Source organism: Schistocerca nitens, chromosome 2 (genome assembly GCF_023898315.1).
Source record: "Schistocerca nitens isolate TAMUIC-IGC-003100 chromosome 2, iqSchNite1.1, whole genome shotgun sequence".
Lineage (NCBI taxonomy): Eukaryota > Metazoa > Arthropoda > Insecta > Orthoptera > Acrididae > Schistocerca > Schistocerca nitens.
In genome coordinates, this window is record NC_064615.1 from 207020898 (window position 1) to 207043018 (window position 22121).

The following is a 22121-nucleotide window of genomic DNA, read 5'->3' on the forward strand; positions in this document are numbered from 1 at the left end:
TTCTAAAATAAGTCGTAGAGTCAGTATTGCCTCACGAGTTCCCATATTTCTACGGAATCCAAGCTGATCTTCCCCGAGGTCAGCTTCTACCAGTTTTTCCATTCGTCTGTAAAGAATTCGCATTAGTATTTTGCAGCCGTGACTCATTAAACTAATAGTTCGGTAATTTTCACATCTGTCAACGCCTTCTTTCTTTGGGATTGGAATTATTATATTCTTCTTAAAGTCTGAGGGTATTTCACCTGTCTCATACATTTTGCATCTGATTAGCTCATCAATTTTCATCAGCTGATTGATGATCTAAGGTCGGGGCGATCGTTCTGGACTGCCCAAGTTAGCGCGGCTTGTTGTAACTGGGCCACGGGCGGGCGTGACCCCTGTGCTTTCACAGCTTGAACCAGCTGTCTGTCCAGCCACCGGCTACCGCGGTGCCGAGAGACTGGAGACTGCCCGCAAGCTCGGTTGCTGGGGGGGGCGGGGCCGCTTCAGTGCCCGATGGGAGAGGGGAAGGGAAGGGGAACTCCGAGGCCGCGCGCCGGCTATGCCAGAGACAGTCGACAGTCGTCGTCCGCGTGCAGAAGGCGGCAGCTGCGTGTTGGACCGCCGGCAACAGCTGCGCGCGTGCCTTCTCCTCGTCTGTTCCACAGCGCGATCCAGCCGCGTTCTGGACACGCCCTTCAGTAGCGGAGGTAAGTGTCGGGGGCCTGCCACCTGCTACCCGAACATATAGCGGTGCACTCTCGAAACATCGTGTCTCCAGGTGTTTGCCTTTCTGACCATCAGTTCACTGATGTTCTCTGCGAACTAAGTAGGTGGACTGTTACGTATTCTTGCAGACGTGTGGCTGGATTGAGGAGTTTTTGGCAAACAGAACGCAGCATGTTGTTCTCAATGGAGAGACGTCTACAGACGTTAAGGTAACCTCTGGCGTGCCACAGGGGAGTGTTATGGGACCATTGCTTTTCACAATATATATAAATGACATAGTAGATAGTGTCGGAAGTTCCATGCGGCTTTTCGCGGATGATGCTGTAGTATACAGAGAAGTTGCAGCATTAGAAAATTGCAGCGAAATGCAGGAAAATCTGCAGCGGATAGGTACTTGGTGCATGGAGTGGCAACTGATCCTTAACATAGACAAATGTAATGTATTGCGAATACATAGAAAGAAGGATCCTTTACTGTATGATTATATGATAGCCGGCTGGAGTGGCCGTGCGGTTCTAGGCGCTACAGTCTGGAATCGAGCGACCGCTACGGTCGCAGGTTCGAATTCTGCCTCGGGCATGGATGTGTGTGATGTCCTTAGTTAGGTTTAATTAGTTATAAGTTCTAGGCGACTGATGATCTTGGAAGTTAAGTCGCATAGTTCTCAGAGCCATTTGAACCATTTTTGATTATATGATAGCGGAACAAACACTGGTAGCAGTTACTACAGTAAAATATCTGGGAGTATGCGTGCGGAACGATTTGAAGTGGAATGATCATATAAAATTAATTGTTGGTAAGGCGGGTACCAGGTTGAGATTCATTGGGAGTGCCCTTAGAAAATGTAGTCCATCAACAAAGAGGTGGCTTACAAAACACTCGTTCGACATATACTTGAGTATTGCTCATCAGTGTGGGATGCGTACCAGGTCGGGTTGACGAAGGAGATAGAGAAGATCCAAAGAAGAGCGGCGCGTTTCGTCACAGGGTTATTTGGTAAGCGTGATAGCGTTACGGAGATGTTTAGCAAACTCAAGTGGCAGACTCTGCAAGAGAGGCGCTCTGCATGGCGGTGTAGCTTGCTGTCCAGGTTTCGAGAGGGTGCGTTTCTGGATGAGGTATCGAATATATTGCTTCCCCCTACTTATACCTCCCGAGGAGATCACGAAAGTAAAATTAGAGAGATTCGAGCACGCACGGAGGCTTTCCGACAGTCGTTCGTCCCGCGAACCATATGCGACTGGAACAGGAAAGGGAGGTAATGACAGTGGCACGTAAAGTGCCCTCCGCCACACACCGTTGGATGCCTTGCGGAGTATAATTGTAGATGCAGATGTAGAGTTTCACTACATACGTACGTTATCAAACGCGTCAACTCTGTAGTAGCTGTTCTTTAGTTGGGACCTTTAATTTGCTGTCGAATGTGTTAGAACCCAATTGTCTCCAGAAATCACATTGTAGCACAACCAGCTGTTACAATAGGCCTTTTTTAGTGCTACGAGGGTTGGAACTTTAATAGTGGCAACTATTTATTTACAGCTCGTACAAAATAGATACGTATTTCAAAGTTTTACTGACCTTCAATGTAGTCACCAGCATTGTGTATAACCCGTTGTCAGCGATGTAGAAGTCGTAGGATACTCTTAGCAGTGCCAGTTTTGTTGACAGTTCGAGCGGCGCGGTCTATTGCCCGACGAATTTGTAGAATTTCTGAAGCGAATACCGTGAAGTGTTTCCTTCAGTTTAGAAATCGAGTTGAACTCACGAGGACTTAAGCTTGGGGAGTTGCGGTAGGTGGTATAGCACTCAGCAGTCCCATCAGTCAAACAAATCAGTAACAGCTTGCACAGTAAGTGCTTAAGCATTGTCCTGCAAAATGACGGTCAGGTCCTGCAGAAAGTGTCATCACTTCTGTCTCTAAGCTGATCGTAGGATGTGTTCCAAAAATTAACAGCATAGAGACAGAAGCCCTTTTTGTGATGCTTGTGGTGTGCACATCTCTGTCCGCCACATTTTAACAGACTGTATTTTGTACCGTGATGCAAGGGCAGATTCACAAGTTGATGGGGATCTGCCCTGTTTCAAAAATGAACAGCATAGAGACAGAAGCCCTTTTTGTGATGCTTGTGGTGTGCACATCTCTGTCCGCCACATTTTAACAGACTGCATTTTGTACCGTGATGCAAGGGCAGAAGCACAAGTTGATGGGAATCTGCCCTGTGTTTTATCGAATGATGATACGTGTGTGTGTAGGGTTTTAAAGTTTTGTGATGTGTCTGGACTCTGGCCTAAACTTTTAGGCTGTAGGTTTTAGTGTGTTGCAAAGTGGCTGGCTCCTCCCTTTTTTCCCTTGCGTTCAGCCAGCCATTTCCATCTGCTATATTGTTTTAGCTCCAGCTACCACTTCCTTTCTGTGTTGTCCATGTTTTACTGCTGACGGCATGCTTCGTCACACTCTTCGATGCGGGTAGGCACATATTTTTCCAAGTTTGTTACCTGTGTTTTACGTTCTGTTTTGTCTTACTGTTCTGAGTATTTTCTTGACACCCGTCTCAATCTGTTACTGAGCGGGCGCTGAAGACCTCGCCATCGTGCGCCCATACAACGCGTTCCATCATCATCATCATCATTTTGCAGAACAATGCTCAAACACGTACAGTGCAAGCTGTTACTGATTTGTTTGACTGGTGGGGCTGTATGTGCTGTACCACCTACTGCTCTCCCCTGATTGAAGACCTCGTGAGTTCAACTCGATTTCTAAACCGAAGGAAACACTTCACGGCATTCGCTTCAGAACTGCTACAAATTCGTCGGACAATAGACCGCGCCGCTCGAACTGTCAACACAACTGGCACTTACACATTGCTGACAACGGGTTACACACAGTGCTGGTGACTACTTTGAAGGTCAGTAAAACTTTGAAACACGTATCTATTTTGTACGAGCTGTAAATAAATAGTTGCCACAACTAAAGTTCCAACCCTCGTAGAACTTTGGTTTACCACAAATGATCATCAGGCGCAGGTAGTTTTTCACCCACAGCATTTATGTGGGAACATAGATCATGTTCAACCAAACTTTACTTAACGCTAAAAACGAAAACTGTAGATCCACAGTCGTCAATAATAATAACGAAGCCAACATCGGAGTACTTGTAAAGCATTATAACACATAGCTACCCGAAACAAGACGTAGGCTATGTGTTCTAATGCTTTAAACTATTGAGAATTGTCTAACACTTTCGCCATTTGACTGTTGTTTTATTCCCTTTTGGACACTATCGCAGCTTCGGATCTATAGCGATATGCAAGCGATTTATTTTCACCCTACGGTAATAAGTCATACTGCATGCATTAGCACATGTCAAGAATATATGTGTCATCTGATTATATAACAGCATCAGAAAGACTAGTTTTGTAGCATGTCAGACTAGCACAGCAGTCCAGCTCACAGCTTAACATCTAGCACCAGCTACAGTCATATTTAATCTCTAACACGTTGAAATCATTCTGTCAAGTACAATTATAAAATACTTACAACGTGTCGTGGTTCAGACGTCTAATAATGCTGTGTTCTGACGCTTCACAAGTATTTACAAATCGTGTGCACCTCACTGTCTTATTATTGACGACACAAGATCTCCAGAACTATGTCTGGCTTTTATACATCAGATTCTGATCTTTACTTATGGTTTTTGACATTATATAGCTTGTGGTCGACGGTGATCTAGGTATCTGCACAGATATCGCGCTTGAGAACTGATCTTTACTTATGGTTTTTGACATTATATAGGCTGTGGTTGACGGTGATCTAGGTACCGCGCTTGAGAACTTCTCGCAACTGAAGATGATTTGTGATGCTCAAAAGTGCTACAAAAATAAAGGTTCCTCTTACAACCTGATGTGTGACTTTCCGTAAGTGTCTACAAGCTATGCGATTCCACCTACTGAAAACACCGAATCAAAGATTTTGTTTTACACTTTCATCAGTCATGTTAGGTCTGACTTAAAATTCCTTCCATCTGAACTCGTATGTATGTGTCAAGCGCGTTGTGGCTTCAGGACGGTTTCTTACGTATGGGTCCGTATGGGTCGCAAATGTTTGCGCAAACGAAGATAAGATCTAACAGTTTTCATGCTGAATTATAGTGTGATTGAAACTGACGTTGAATTACATTTTGATAGATTTCGAAGTTTCAACATTCATCGGTCCCTAGAACAAGTGTCGGAATAGAATACTTGTTTGGAGGCATCAGAGAACGTGAAGCGTAATGGCTCTTAATATCCATAGAAACATGGAGAGTTCAATAAAACGATTTCGCTATTGCAGTTGCTGCGATATTGTTTATCTGTTGTATCCCAATATATGTCCAATCTATAACAACCAGCTACGAAAGGTCGGCAGTGCTAAATTTCTGAAATTACAGCTTGGTCATTAATCCTATTGTGAGTGGCATAACACCGAACTGCTGAAGTGCCTTAACCAGTTATTATTTGGAATACGGATGTTGTCAAATATATGTGTTATAAAAATAAGAAAGCTAGCATACCTTGCTTCCTTTCATTCCGTGATATCAAGCGGGATCTTTTTTGGGGTAACTTATCAAATCCATTCTAAAGTTTTCCGGGTCCAAAAGGATGTAATGAAAATTATTTTTGGTGTAAACAGTAGAACGTCCTTCAGGGACCTATTCGGGTATTGGGTAACGAACTAGTGCTTCCAAAGTTTTTACTTAATGAAATTTCTCATAAATAATATTTGTCATTTTCAAACCAACAAATATATTCGTGGAATCAATACTACAGGTGAGGATAACCGTCAAAAAGGTTTAAAGTCTCTTACTTTAATACAGAAAGGTATCCATTAGTCAGGATCACATTTTTTCAACAACTTGACAGCACCCACAATTTGACAGCACCCATAAATGATTTAGCTACTAGTAGAGTTCATTTAAAGAGAAGCCGGAAGGATCTACTGGTAACCAACTCCGTCTGCTCCACCGATGAATTTCTAAATAGACCCAGCTCATGTATATACTGTTAACAATATCAAATGACGGGAGTGTTCTGTAATATCTGATATTGTACATCTTCTGTGCAGTAATGTGTTCAATGTAAATAAGTGTTGTTAACTGATTTTCTGTTGCATGATGTGTGGTTACAATAGCCTAGGAATTATATCTTCATCTACATGGATACTCTACAAATCACATTTCAGTGTCTGGCAGAGGGTTCATCTAACCACCTCCGTAATAATTGTCTATTATTCCACTCTCGTACAGCGCTCGGAAAAAACGAACACATGTGTCTTTCCATGCGAGCTCTGATTTCCCTTATTATATTATGATGATCTTTCTACCTATGTAGGTCAGCGTCAGCAAAATATTTTCGCATTCGGAGGAGAATGTTTCCGCTCACTCACTCGTAGACCAATCTTATCATCGATGCAGGAGGATCGTACAGACGTACGATCGTATGACCGCCTCCCAAAGCTGAAAGAGTTGAAAACAAATAAGTCACGTAGTCCAGATGTAATTCCGATTACGTTTTAAAGAGAGTACTATTCGGTAATGGCCTCTTACTTAGCTTGTATTCTCGTCCAATGGAGAGTCCCAAGCGACTGGAAAAAAGTGCAAGTGACTCTTTTCTATCAGTAGGATAAAATAACAGCTCCGTAAAATTACGGGCCTATATTCTTGGCATCAGTTTGCTGCAGAATTCTTGGGTATGTTCTGCGTTCGAATGTAAAATCTTAGTTTCTGTCCACAAATCAGCACGGATAAAGATCATCGCTTAGAGAAACTCAGCGTCCCCTTTACTCGCACGATATCCTGTGAACTAAGGTGTCCCCAGTAAGGAGCCTTACCCCTTACATTTGAGGGACCCTAGATATTGCACAACACATAAAAGAAAAGCTTGCCGCCGGAGAGGTGGCCAGCGTACACAGCCTCAAGTCGACCTGCTGTGGCGATCCACGCTGTTCGGTAAGTTCATGGATACATCTACGAGGGCGGTTCAGAAAGTAACCTCCGATTGGTCACAGCGCGGGTTGTGGGGGGAGTAGCGACGCCATCTGTGCGTTCACGCACTCAACAGGTCAGTCGGCATTAGTGATGGGCTAAACTGCGATTTTCCGATATCAGTGATTTCAGTGAATGCTACTTTTCAGTATCTGTTATTCTTAACTGTGATTTGTCGCAGTTAAGAGTCGCAGTTAAGGAACATAGGTCGTGTATCCCTCCGCCACTGCTATTTCTGCGATTTCTGCTACTTCCGCGATTTCTGCGACTTCTGCTACTTCTGTGACTTCTGCTACTTCTGTGACTTCTGCGATTTCTGCTACTTCTGCGATTTCTGCTACTTCTGCGATTTCTGCTACTTCTGCGATTTCTGCGATTTCTGTGACTCCTGCGATTTCTGCGACTTACAACCATATGAAAAAGTTACATCTGTCAACACAGAAAATTGCATCGCAACAAACCTGTCATTGGCAAGTATATTTTACGTTTTTTCTTCCGTTGGCTTTAATTTTGTATTAAACAAACAACTGTGAAAATATTAATAGTGTAATTAATATGTAAGTAGCCGTACAGTACCGTAATAGTTCGTGTTTAGAAAATGAATTCTAACATATTGTTATGTTCACAGGCACTTGAACTACATTTCAGTCACTCAGTAAAGTGATAACTCAAAATATCATTGTCAGCAGATCTGAAGAAATTTGCCACTGCGTCTTTAGACCGTTTTCGTCAGACGAGAGGTTAGTTTCTAAGCGTTTCGATGGACTTAATTACTTCAGTGAGATCGTTCTTGAAAATGTGACATTCATTATAGCAAATATTAGCAATCTACTCTGTCAATTATATTGCTAGTAATTAGTGACAGCAAAAATTGTTTAATAATCCTTGTGTTTTTGCAGACGCAGTTCTGACTCTGATTACTGGTTGCTGTACGTATCTATCCACATCAAGGCTGTTGAGAGATTCAAGACAGCTCTTAGAGGATTTGCTGTTTAAAAGTGAAATAATTGTGAAATAAGTGTGTGAATGATTAAACTGTGTTTTATTGAAGTTGTTGTGCGATTTTAAAGGCATAATAAATGTTAAATACAGTGAGTGAATAATAAAAATCTCATTTTCCACATGCTGAGCCGTCCAATACCCGTAATTTTCCGCCACTTACTTATTGGTAAACACTTGTTGGAGAGTGACATGCCGCCCCCCCCCCCCTTTCTCCACAATCTTGGTGTGACACTAACCTGTAGCATATCCCGAAGTCTACAATATGCATTTTGAGGCTTTTGATGTGAAAGTGGGAAGTACAGATCTTCCAGTTAAATCGGGAATAGCTTAAGTGCATTACTTGAAAGTAACACAGGAAAAGATTACTTATGTAGGTGGTAGTAGTGTCGGCAAAAAGTTCTTGTGTGTGAAGTTGCCATGTAGAACACCAGGTGTTAAACTTTTCTCCCGAGTCTTGAACTGTGTCGGAACAAAAGTGAGGCATTCATATGACTGTTTTCATTTCACTACACTTATACAGATGTCTGAGTTCTGCTGTGTTAACATTGCAAAGTCCTGTAGGCATGTGGAGTATTAACCAAAACTGTCATATTGGAAGCAGAATCAAACACATTTGTTACGTTACTTGATATTTTCAGGAGAAAAAGGCAATGTTGCTTCTTATTAATATAATACATTCAGAGTCACAGCAGTATTTGACCAACCATAACTGATGCTGAATGTGCATGTCGTCATATAATATGAAAGGCTTATTTCAATAGTGGTACAAGTCCATTACCTCCACTTTTCTGTCTATAATGCTTCTGAAATTAATGATACAAGCAAACATAAATAAAGGTTCGTCTCTAGCAAGAAGCCATATGCTTGAATATTTCTGGTATCTCAACTGCAGATTTTTCAGCGCTCATTTAACTTTACGACTCTGTATCTCAAAATGAACAAAAATGGACTTGTACCACTATTGAAATAAGCCCTTCATATGCACACATAGCACATCGATCTCGTGAGGCACAAGGCTCTCATTACGAAGTACGTCCGTCGGTCAACAGATGGCACTAGGAAAAGTATGTTAACTGCGCTTTTTAGTTGCTACTTGCGACTCTTAGTTGCGATTTGTCACAGAAATCGCAGTTTGACTCGGTAGCGAATAGCGTAGTATGAACTTTGCTCAACAGATGGCAGAGCTAACTGCGCTCTTTAGTTGCTACTTGCGACTCTTAGTTGCGACTTGTCACGGAAATCGCAGAGATGGGCGCAGTACGAACTTTGACCCACAGATGGCACTGTTAACCACGCTTTCTAGTTGCTACTTGCGACTCTTAGTTGCGACTTGTCACGGAAATCGCAGTTAGACTCGATACCGTATGGCAGAGATGGACATAGTACGAACTTCGGCCAAGAGATGGCACTGTTAACTGCGCTTTTTAGTTGCTACTTGCGACTCTTAGTTGCGACTTGTCACGGAAATCGCAGTTGGACTCCATAGCGTACCGCAGAGATGGACGTAGTACGAACTTTGGCCAACAGATGCCACTGTTAACCGCGCTTTTTAGATGCTACTTGCGACTCTTAGTTGCGACTTGTCACTGAAATCGCAGAAAGCAGTGCTAAATTCGACCAATAGATGGCTCACGTCTTTGAATGTGAAATACTACTTGCGGCTGCTAACTGTGACTGAAATCGCAGTTAGATTCTGTAAAGTTGCTACTGTGATATCTGTGAGTTCTCAGTCACTGTGATTTCTAACAGATACGCGATATCCTGCCCACCACTAGTCGGCATCAAGCCGTGGTCGAGTGAACGTCGTACCTGCGCTAGTTTAGTTTTTGTGGCAGTTTGAAATATGTGCTGCAATAGAAAACCCCGACAAATGTGAAGTGCGTGCTGTCATAAGGTTTTTTACAGCCAAAGGATATTCTGCAGCAGCTATTCATCGTGAGCTTTGTGCCGTGTACAGACCAAGAGTTATGAGTGAAGGAGTTGTCCGTGAATGGGTACGTTTATTTAAAAGTGGACGAGAAAACGTTCATGATGAAGAGAGGAGTGGTAGACCATCATTGGTGACTGACGAACTCGTTCAGACAGTTGATGCAAAAGCGTGAAAATCGACGTTTCTCAATGTTGGAGTTGTCTACTGGTTTTCCACAGATTTCTAAGACTCTCTTGTACGATATAGTGACAGCAAGATTGGGTTACCGTAAGTTCTGTGCACGATGGGTGCCCAAAATTCTTACCGACCACCACAAAACTCAAAGAATGGCCTCTGCATTAGACTTTCTGTCACGTTATGAGGACGAAGGAGAACCATTGTTAAACAGAATCGTGACCGGTGACGAAACCTGGATTAAGTACGTGAACCCTGAGACAAAAGAACAATCAAAGATGTGGGCACATTCAAATTCGCCTACCAAACCAAGAAAAGCCTCGCAAGATTTTTCTGCCAGAAAACTGATGGCAACGGTGTTTTGGGATGCCAAAGGGGTGTTGTTGGTTGAATTCATGGAACGTGGTACGACCATTAATCAAGACGTGTACTGTGAAACAATAAAAAAGTTACGACGGGCTATACAGAACAAACGCCGTGGTATGCTGACTTCCGGTATCGTTTTTTTGCACGATAACGCCCGTCCTCACTCTGCTCGCAGAACAACGGCCCTTCTTGAGTCCTTCAAGTGGGACGTTATCAACCATCCACCTTACAGCCCAGACCTGGCGCCAAGTGATTATCACCTCCTCGTGCATTTGAAGAAATGGCTCGGGTCACAGCGGTTTGATGACGACGAAGAGCTCAAAGATGCGGTCACAGGCTGGCTCCAGGCACAAGCGGGTGATTTTTATGCAGAAGGAATTTCAAAGCTTGTGAAGAGATACGATAAGTGCCTCAATCGCTATGGAGACTATGTAGAAAAATAGTGCAAAGATGTAGTTGTAAGATGTATATATTAAAATATTTTTATTTAACTTGGTGTATTTTTTTAAATCAACCGGAGGTTACTTTCTGAACAGCCCTCGTAAATAGCCATTCAGGTTAAACAAACTCTGTTCACACTCTGAAGGGAAACAGGTAGATCCCACATTCCTGTATTTTATGAAAGCTTTTGACACGGTCAGATAAGGCCGCTATCATGTTTTTCATAAAGCGAAAAACGTCAGTCTTTATGGCTCATTACTACACGATTCTCAATGACCTATTTCGTCTTACTGTCATCATCATATCATTAAGCAATAACTGTGCTTGCTGTTTGCTATGTATGTAGGTCTCCATCTCCTTCAGTAGGTCTCTGTCTAACCTCCTTGCAGTTGACCTCGTAGACATACATTCCAAATATGTGTTGCTGTTGTTGCCAGCTTTGTAGCGCAGCCTATAGCCAATTGCATCTTTTGTCCGAAATCCAATTTTAACATTAGTTTTTTTTGAAAGCTATCGCAGCTCTTTTGCAAAGAGCAGTATTGTATGGCATGTCAACACCGTATGTTAAGGCATTGAAACTATGGTGTTGGTCACTCTTGTACTTCAACACAAGCGCTCTCTACCTAATGTTCTTATAAGTATAGAACGCCCTCCGGCCGTCGCTAGCACTTACTCCAGTACCTGCGTCTGCAAACTCAGGATACTCTTAGTGGTATGTTCTGGCTTTCAACCATGCTACCCTTGTTGTGTATTCTTAGATTTTTGCTGAAGACTCGGCCTTGAGACAAGTGACTCTGTTATTGCTATAATAACGTTTTTTCTGTTTTGTAACAGATCTGATGATGGCATTAAGCCGAAACTGTTCATTGTGAATTGTGTTGTAATGTGCAGTAAAGATTGAACATTTTATGAGCAGCATTTGGCACACTACCACACTGCCAGACTTCTAACGAAAGTCCGAGCACACGGAATAGATTCTCAGATACATCAATTTGACTGAACAGATCCGAGATTGACGATAAACACTTTCTTCAGGAGTGAAGCAATTACGTCGCGTGCGTCACAAAGCCTTGGATCGAGGCACGGGTGTACTCCAGAGGCTACTCGCAGAAGACCGGAGAACTCCAGCACACACTATGTGTTTTACTTTCCGCGAAGCCGGCCGGAGTGGCCGAGCGGTTCTAGGCGCTACAGTCTGGAACTGCGCGACCGCTACGGTTGCAGGTTCGAATCCTGCCTCGGGCATGGGTGTGTGTGGTGTTCTTAGGTTAGGATTTTTTTAAAAAAAATCTTTATTGACAACATCTAAAATATTTATACAAAAGGAACCCACCACCTTAATGATTAGTGGGTCATAATAATACTACAATGTTAAATATCCAGCAGCTATTTTTGTTGTTATTACAATGGTACTATGTTAGTTATTGTGAGCTACAGTCAGGATTCAATACAGGGTAATAGGCAGACTACAGCTATTAATCTATACTACTTGCTAATTGTTAGTTTTCTTACCTACTTGTTAATTCCTGACTGCCTGCAGCGTTACAGGAGTGTCAGCGTAGATATAAACCTACTACTTTAGGCCCTGCTCATCGAGCTAACCCCGATGAGCGTGCCCCTGACACTGGGCAGGCCAAGATTGTTTGTCGCTGCAGGTTCCTAACTTTATATCTATATCTAATGATGCAACTACTGTACTAATCTACGTCAGTTCCGGTGATTTAGTCTAGATCAGTGTACCCCGGTCCCCCTAGTCCTGCACGTGGCGGATTGCAACTGAAAAGTCGACCTGTCCACGCACAGGCGGTATAGGATCAGGGTAATTGGACACGTTCAGTATTTATCTTTAGTCGTGAAATTCCCTCAAGTATGCTGTCAGTACTTTCCGTGATACCTCGTTTGTCAGACTATTTAGTGTTTCAAAGGTCTCTTCATGTCTTAATAAGTCGTATGTATTGTTATGTGGAAGCTGTTGTCTTAGTGTCACTGCTACATCATCGAAAAGGGGGCACTCGTAAACCACATGGTCGGGAGTGCCCTCCGAAGCGCCACAGTCACACTCGGGTGTATCCTTTCTCCCAAACCGACACAAGTATGTCGGGTAGGGCCCATGACCAGTGAGAAAGTGTATTAGACCCCGTGTTGGCTCGAAGTACTTCATCCCTAACCTTTCTTTTACATTTGGCAGGAACCCAAAGGTTGTTCTGCCAGTTTCATCCGTTTCCCAAGACTGCTGCCATAAGTCCTCATCCCTTCTGCGTATTTCTCCCTTGTCCCTCACCAATGCTCCCAGGATATTCTCAATTTTCGTGTTGTTCCCCTTCTTAACCCAATACCATGCTGCTTGCTCCCGTATTTTTATATCTAAAGGACAGAGCCCCATTATTATTAATAGTGCACTTCCTGGGGATGTTCTGTACGCCCCTATAGATTTTAACAGCATGTTTCTCTGTACTCTTCTCACTGCCATGGCAGGTACCACCCTCGTCAGCCTATGTGCCCAGACTCCCGATCCGTAACCCACTATTGACGTTAATATACTATTGTGACACAGCTTGATTAGGTGCGGTGGAAGGTGGAATCGTTTGTGGCCTATGGAAGTAAGGTTGTTAAGTACTTGTAGTGCTTTTTGGATTACGGACTCAATGTGCCTTACGAAGTTCCACCTTTCATCGATAATGACGCCCAAGTAGCGAGTCGTGGTCGTGCGGTAGCGTTCTCGCTTCCCACGCCCGGGATCCCGGGTTCGATTCCCGGCGGGGTCAGGGATTTTCTCTGCCTCATGATGACTGGGTGTTGTGTGGTGCCCTTAGGTTAGTTAGGTTTAAGTAGTTCTAAGTTCTAGGAGACTGATGACCATAGATGTTAAGTCCCATAGTGCTCAGAGCCATAGGGTTCCTTACCAGCTGTCCCTTCAGTAATAAGTACGTCGATTTTGTTGGTGAGATCGTCATCTTAGTATTTGTACACCACAGTTCTAATTTGGTCATTGCTCTGTCTATTTTTGGCTCGATGTCCTCGCGGCTCCGGCCGCCGACCAGCAAAAGGAGGTCATCTGCGTAGGCTATCACCTGTAGCACTTCTTCACTCTGCTGCAAACTATCTAGAAGTGGTTCCATATGGATGTCCCAGAACAGGGGACCTAAGACGGAACCCTGGGGACATCCCTTAGTTATAGATTTTCCTACTCTGCCGCTAGGGGATGATTGCCAGACCTCCCGCCCTTCACAATAGCTCCTCAGGCAACCATATAGCGACCCTGGACACTCCTTCTCCCGCAAGCAGGAGAAGAGCGAAGGCCACCACAGGTTGTCAAAGGCGCCACTGATGTCAACCATGATGCCAAAAACGTACTTGTACGGTGTAGAGCCGCAGACCTCAGCCGCCAGAGCGATCGCATCGGTTGCCGATCGCCCCGGCCTGAAGCCGAACTGCCTGCCACTCATCCCGCACAGCACTCGATGTGCAGTCAGTCTGTCAGCTAGCAATTTCTCAAGTAATTTCCCAAGGATGTCCAGTAGGCACATCGGTCTATAGGACTTAACATCCGCTGGGTCCTTGTCGGGTCCCTTTTTGATAATTACAACATTTGCCTCTTTCCAGATTTTCGGGAATTTTTCCTGTCTTAGGCACTCATTGTATAGCTGGGTTAGTGGCGCCACCAGTTGGGGTGCCAGGAACTGCACCACCTCCGCCACAATGCAGTCTGGGCCGGGGGCTTTCCCTGTTTTTAGTGTTTTGATGTGGCTAGCCACCTCCTCTTCGGAGAAGGGGTAGACTGCCCTGTCGTTAGCTATTCTGTCTGAATCTTCATTTCGTAGCTGGGACTGGCCTTCCGTGTCGCTGGCCTCGTCGTCATCAGGTAGCAGGGATCGGAGAAGGACCTCGGCAGTCACCTGCCAGGAATCCGTCATCCCATCCCCGTGCCTGACCGTTGATAGCATCATTGGGGATCGGATCTTCTCCCTAACTAATTTGTAGGGTGCTCCCCATGGGTCCAAGGCCAACTGGTCCAGTACATATCTTTCCCAACTGCGTGTTCTGACTTCTTTTAGTTCTTTTTGAAATTGCTCTTTTGCCTCCCGGTATTGCAGTAACTATCTTTGCTTTTCCCACCAGACGACACTGCGCTGGTAGTGCCTTCTCAGCCTTCTGACAGACTGACGCATTTCCTCAAGTTCAGCTGACCATGGTGACGGGGAGGCCGCCATGGCCCTCCTCCTGGTTGGAACAGCTGCCTTTACCGCTCTGGTAACTGCGCCCACCATAATCTGCGCAGATTAGGTTTAAGTAGTTCTCATTTCTAGGGGACTGATGACCTCAGAAGTTAAGTCCCATAGTGCTCAGAGCCATTTGAACCTTTCCGCGAATTTGCGAGAGCTGGGTCAATCAATACTCTACCGTCACGGACGAGGAAACCATTGTTCGATCGAGGTGCATGGCGTCCACATCTACATCCACACTCACAAGGCACTATGCAGTGCGTAGTGGAGGGCACTTACTACTTATATCAAAACTTTTCCAGCCTATTCCATTCACTTCTGGACCCAGAGAAAAATAACTTTCTGGATGTCCCGAAAAACGCCATTATCTCTCTTAATTTCAAGGTTCCTATGAGAAATATGTGATGAAAGGAGCAGAATTGCCCCACTGTCTTCGTCAAATACCGGTTTAAAACCTGTCGAACAAGGTATCTTGAGAACAAAATTGCTTTTCTTCCAAACATTCACATTTAATTTCATTAAAATTTTTGTTGGCGTGATGCTGCGCCCTAATACAAATTTCTTTCTTGTTGTTGTGTCCCAAGTCAAAAGACTGGATTGATGCAGCTCTCCACACTAATTTCGCTCAAGAGAGTGTCCGGAGCGATCTAAAGTGAACCGACAACCTAACATTCGTTGCAAGGAAAGCATATGCCATGTGCATGTAATACACCCTCAACGACACACTTCTTAAGTATTGCTCTCCAATTGGTGGTCTTCTACCCGCTGGAATGAATAGAAAAGCCAGAGAAGATACGAAAAAGTGTAGCACGTATATCCACGAGTTCGTTAAATAAGTGCAGGTGCGTAACGGAGATATTAATCGCATAAGAGAGGGTTTCTGTAGAATGGGGAGATTTAGGCTACTGATACAGTTCTAGGATCATACTTCAGTCAGGTAACATATGTTTCTCCCACTTACAATTCACAAAATGCTCTCACAGGAAAAACAGAGAAATTTTAGTTCGTGCGGAAGCTTCCCGACATTCGCGAATGGAATAGGTAAGGGTGTCGGAGCGGGAAATGATTGCGGTATCAGAAATACACTCCGCTGCACACTATATGGCGAGTTGCTGAATTTATGTGTAAATATTGACTTGAACAATCGAGAGGGCTGATGCAAGGGTTAAGACTCTGGGTCCACATAGCGCATGATCGGGAATCTAATCTCCATCCAGATATCCTGTTTCAGGGTTCCCACAAGTTCAGTTAATCGATTTAAGTGAATGCTTTAATACTTCCCTTCAAAAAGGTACCGCTGGTTTTCTTTGCCATCCGTGCCACAACCGACCTTGTACTCCGTCTCCTGTGGCCTCGTTGTTATTGCTTCCCTCTCTGAGAAACTTCTCCCAGTTTTTTCTGAAGCAAGAGCCTTTGCTGTCGTGCACGGCCTCTGTGCGGAAAGTTCTGGTGACGCAGACGAGCGCTGGTTGACACCTACGGCGCCTGCGTTAACACTCGCTAAAAGCCTGGCGACCGGGCAACCGCCAAGCGCCCACTCGCCACTGGCTTGGCGGCAGGGTCCTCGCGCCTACGCCTCGTCGCTCAGGCAAGGCCGAGGAAGGCCGGAACATGACGCAGCCTTCCGCACTGGATACCGCCGAGATTACTCACACTACGGCAATTTTCTCCGTCAGGCAGTCAAGGTTAAGCGACTGCGATCTGTTTGGGGCAACGAACGGGCGATTAGAGGCGGCATACGGCAGGGATCCTCGGTGAACAGAAGCAAACATAGCGACCCTGCCACACACTACACGACGGTGTAGGGGAGAGTAATTTAGGGATTTGTCAGTTAGGTGCCCACTCTTTCTTACGTCCAATGCTCCTTTCTTCTCCTCTTTCTCCCTTTCAATTTTTCCCGTCTCTCCTTTCTTTCCTTCTTCTTCGTTCCTTCCATTCCTTCATTTTCACCATTCTTCCATTTACTTCTTCACTACTGTACTTCCACTCTTTACATCCTTACATTCCTCCTATTCTCATTCTTCCACTTTTCCAACTCTTTCTCTTCTTCCATTGTCCCTATTTTTCCCAGTGTTAAAAAATATTCAACAGCCAAGACCGCATCAAACATTTCTTTCTTTAAGAAAACCGGTTTCAGCAGACTTTGCTGTCATCCTCAGGTCTTCAGGTCTTAAAAAAACTTTTGGTTTAAAACATATTCATTTTACGCTGAACTTCACGCACAAAATGTCAAGTGGATAAAAATCAACCGTTATAAAATATTTGTCATCGCTAAAATATTTAAAAACATAAAGCATCTTGTACAAAATGCCATGTCCATATACATATTGCTCCCATCTGATTCTTACATTGATTGTGTTTGTATGATGTACCAAGCATATGGGAGCAATATTTATACGGACATGGCCTTTTGCACAAGTTGCTTTATGTTTTTAAATATTTTAGCGATGACAAACCTTTTATAATGTGCTGATCTTTATCTACTTGACGCCTTGTGCTTGAGGTTCAGCGTAAAAAAAAAAAAAAAAAAAGGTTCAAATGGCTCTGAGCACTATTGTGACTTAACTTCTGAGGTCATCAGTCCCCTAGAACTTAGAACTACTTAAACCTAACTAGCCTAAGGACATCACACACACATCCATGCCCGACGCAGGATTCGAACCTGCGACCGTAGCGGTCGCGCGGTTCCAGACTGTAGCGCCTAGAACCGCTCGGCCACTCTGGCCGGCTCAGCGTAAAATGAATTTGTTTTACAACAAAAGATTTTTTTTAGACCTCAAGATGACAGCAAAGTCTGTCGAAACTGGTTGTCTTAAGTGAAGAAGTATTTGATGCGCTCTTGGCTGTTAAAACAGCTCGCCTTTCAGTATTCTCAAAACGAGAAAATTCAATTTTTTACACTCTCCCCTTTCTTTCATCCACCCTATTGTTTCTATTTGTTCTATTCTTTCATTCTCTCCATTCTTCGATTCTCACGGTTCTTGAGTTTCCCGTGTTGTTACCACCGTCGCCATTCTTTCGACTGCTGCCATTCTTTCTGCTGCCGCCATTATTACCATTGTCGTCGTCATTTCCACTGTCGTCACTTTTTCCATTCGTCTGTTTTTCTCCATTCTTCAATTCTTTCCATCCTCCTCATTCTTTATTTCTTCCTTCATCACTTTCTCCTGACTTTGTCACTATTTTACTTTCTTACTTCGTTACTATCCTACTTTTGTACGTCTCACTTTTTGTGCATCATTGTAGATTATTTTCTTCTCCTCTGCTGTTTCTGTTCTTCATGGCTACTTTCCTTCTCTATAGCTGCTTTTCTTCGTAGCTGCTGTTCTACTGCTGCTTCTTCTCCTTCGCAGTTTTTCTTTTTTCCTTGCTTTCATCTTTCTATACTTTCTTTTTTGTAATTTTTTCCCCATTATTCCTCCTCCCCCGTTTTTATTTTACCTCATTCTCATTTTATCTCCATTCTTCTTTTTTCCTCCATTTTGCTATCTTTCTGTGTCATTTGCTAATGGCGTTTACACAAGAATATTGTCATAACATCGTCGTATAATCTATATTTTCTCAGATTTTGTTGTTATTGTCGTTGTGAGTGATGTACCTGGAGGGAAGGAGTTTGTTTCCTACATCCTCTTGTGACGTACACTCTCGAAATTTTGACAGTTAGCCTCTCTTGCGGCGAATGCTACTGGAGTTCGTTCAGCACCTTCGCCATGTTCTCTTCTTCCGTCTTGTGATATTTCTCAGCACGGAAAATAACAATGCCCAGTTTTTGTAGCTGAACTCTCTTATTGCTCATGTGGGTAGTTCCATTTCGAGAATGATAACGAATGCTTTTGTTTGATATATTGTCAGTTAACCACCTCTGCTGCGGTGGGAATGCCTGAGTACACGCTGCTGGTTCTGAATATGTTATTGTGTTAGACCTTTGCTTACACACGCAACTCAGTCTGCGTACAGGTACAAGGAATATGGCTCCATAAGCAACTGGGAACCATATTTTAGAAAGAGTAGCTCAGGGAGGCCTGCCTACGAAAATATGGCGTTCGGTTCTTTATGGAACAAGAGCCAACGTACTAACATGTAATTACGTTGTGTGTTTAGGCAAAGATCCAATTAAACAGTGCGTATACGCCTGAAAATAGAGTAACAGTTCGAAACCGATTGTGATTACACCATTTCAGTTGCGACAGAGGTGGTTTATTTACAGTACATTCCAAGTGATAAGCTGCTGCAGCAGCACCTTGCTCATAGCATGATTGTTTTGGCATTCGGAGTCGTCTCATTTGATGCAACTAAATATCCGCTGTGATAACGTTTAGTGTTGCTAACGCTACTCTGTTATACGCGTCTTACCGATCGTCGCTGTAGGCGTATACGTTTGCTCTTTATGTTCCGCCTGTGTCAAATGCTAACAAGATTCTTGTTAGAAGGATTTATAGGTGAGAAAATACGTCGCGGGCGCAGGGAACTGCTAAACAGTGACGTTAGCTCGCTGGTTCAACCACCTGCTTTGTCCCATATTGTTCCAGTAACGTTCCGTCTCTAAACTAAGTGTCGGCTGTTCTTATTAACAGGGGCGAAGCAGGCAAAGCGTTTCGTGTTAACGGTTGTACTAGGAGTTCCGTGAGCGCACAGGGAATTGACACATTAGGAACCAAACGCTTTGTTGTAACAGATGTGTCGGTATCTTCTCAAGCAACCATTGGAAAATATTTTTTAAAATTTTTCAGAAACATATGAAGAAAGCTATTCCTTAATAAATATGCTTAACGAATAGAAAATGTACAAGTTTTTTTCACGTAAGTGTTAGGATGTTCGCGTTATTAAGGATCTATTTGTCGTTAGCAGACTACTATTCGTGCAATTCTTTTCATATCTGGATAATTGTTGCACTTTCATCCGTATTTGAGCTTTGATCTCCTCCTTCAATTACTACCGCACTCGTCCCCTCCACTACAGAACTATGAGGGCTATTTTGTTTTTTCAAGGTCCAGTCGGTCGTAAATTGGAAACCACAGTGAAAATAAAAAATGAGTTATTTGCAACATTTAGGTCCACAATCCAGCTACTTCTTTGCATAGTCATCTCTTCAGCTTACGAGGAGAACACGGCGAGTGCCGCAACCCGATTTCCAGGAAACTTCTCTAAGTGGCAGAAGGGTCAAAATCAACGAACACGTGCCTCAGCGTATCCGCAGATACTCGATCGTTTTTTGAAAAACCGAAAAACCGACTGTCAAAGTTTTCGAGATATAAATAAATAAATAAATAATCGGGTTTCGAACAGGGGGCGCGAGGCTAACCACTTAGCCACCATTTCGTCTGAAGATATAGGGCGGTAAAAAGCACATAAAGTTCCTTGAAAATTCCTCGAAAACTTTGGCCGTCGTTTTTTTCAGAAACGATTGAATGTCTACGGATTACCGGAGACAAATATTCGCATATTTTGACTCTTCTCTCATTGAAGAACGAACTTCCTGAGAAATTGAGAAAGGAATCTCTTTGAACGCTGTTCAATAAAGAGCAGACTATGTGAAAAACTGAGGGCGCAAGGTCGGGTGAATAAGGCGGATGCGGAATGACCGAACTCCTGCGTAACGTTTTATGTCAGTCTGGCTGAATGCGGGCTGACGTTGTGGAGTAACCTCACCTCGCACAGTCTCCCTGGTCGTTGTTCGTCCGTCTGCAAGATGTCTCTGTTGTTGACAGTAAGTGGCAGCAGTGATGGTTACACTTTGGGGAACCAGTTTGAAGAAGATCACACCGTCGCCGTTCCATCACATGCAAACCGTTACCTTTTTGTGGATGCGCGCAGGTACTTGTACAGGGAGTTGCTGCTTTGTTTGGGATCAACCATCCTTTCTTTTCCTTACGTTAGCATATAAAAATTATTTACCGTAATCAGTAACGACACCGTATAGGAATGATCGGTGTTGTTCACGAGCGAGTTGATGACGAGCAAACTGAGATGCCCTTATGGCCATCCGCTGATTTTTGTGCTTTGCCTAGAGCATACCGGACCAATACACTCATTTCTGAACATTTCCCACTGCATGCAAATGTCGCACGATGGTGGAACGAACACAGTTCATAACATTTGACAGTTCTCGAGTGCACTGACGTTCAACATTGTGATTTAATTCGTTTAAACGATCTTCATCAAATCTCGAAGGTCTTTCTGAACGCGGAGAGTCACTAAAGTCAAAACGATCCTCTTTAAAACGAAAAAACCATTTTCTTACAGTGCTATATCCAATGGCATTATCCCCACACATGGCCAAATGTTTCTGGCTGCCTCAGCTGCTGTCACCCCTCTTTTGTACTCAAACAGAAGAATATGTCGGAAATGTTCCGATTTCTGCACTTGGAAATCCATTTTCTAGCGTCCACAGCTCCACTTACTATCTCCAAATGACAAAATGAGAACATGTAAACTCAAAAAGCAACAGATAACTGTAAATAATAACTGACAAGCGATAAATAAACTCATAGCAACGGGTATACCAACACACAAACAAAAACGCTACGAGAATGAGATTTTCTCCCAGGCTGTGGCTAAGCCATGTCTCCGCAATATCCTTTCTTCCGGAAGTGCTAGTTCTGCAAGGTATGCAGGAGAGCTTCTGTGAAGTTTGGAAGGTAGGAGACGAGGTACTGGCGGAATTAAAGCTGTGTGAGGACGGGTCGTGGGTCGTGCTTGGGTAACTCAGTTGGTAGAGCACTTGCCCGCGAAAGGCAAAAGTCCCGAGTTCGAGTCTCGGTCCGGCACACAGTTTTAATCTGCCAGGAACTTTCAAAAACGCTACGAGCTTATTGCACCATCCTAATATTTAGCGTCCTTATTCTAGTAGTTGTCGCCGAGGGCTATTGCCGAGATTATCATCTTGCTTCTCCCTCGAATGGAAAGGTTACTAGCCACGAAACAACAAAACAAGAGCTTTTCGAATAAATAGGCAGTGATAATGACGCATGAAACAATGAAGTATTCAAAAAGCTCCGTCTTTCCTGTATTGTTTTCAACGTTTGTTTGTTGCACGAAAGTAGAAAAATTTCTGATCCTGAAAATAATGACGTACATAAAGAGAAAATTTTGTCTCGACATAATGACACGAATTTAGGGAGCAGCACTCGCGTGGAAAACCAGTTAACGCTGTTGGCGCACTATATTTCGGAAATCATGCATGTAGGCTAATGGGGACAATACCTAATTTTAATTCTTAAATTTACGAAGGTAGTTCGATACGGTGCCACTCGCCACA

At 43.6% G+C, this 22121-nt stretch overlaps 1 protein-coding gene across 1 annotated transcript in view; it reads left to right on the forward strand.

The window, feature by feature from the left end:
• The first annotated feature begins 562 nt into the window (after positions 1-562).
• LOC126235913 (galactoside alpha-(1,2)-fucosyltransferase 2-like) overlaps positions 563-22121 on the forward strand; it is a 328380-nt gene continuing 306821 nt past the window's right edge. Inside the window, exon 1 of the mRNA XM_049944868.1 lies at positions 563-689. The gene's annotated coding sequence lies outside the window, so the exon portion shown is untranslated. The remainder of the gene's footprint in view (positions 690-22121) is intronic.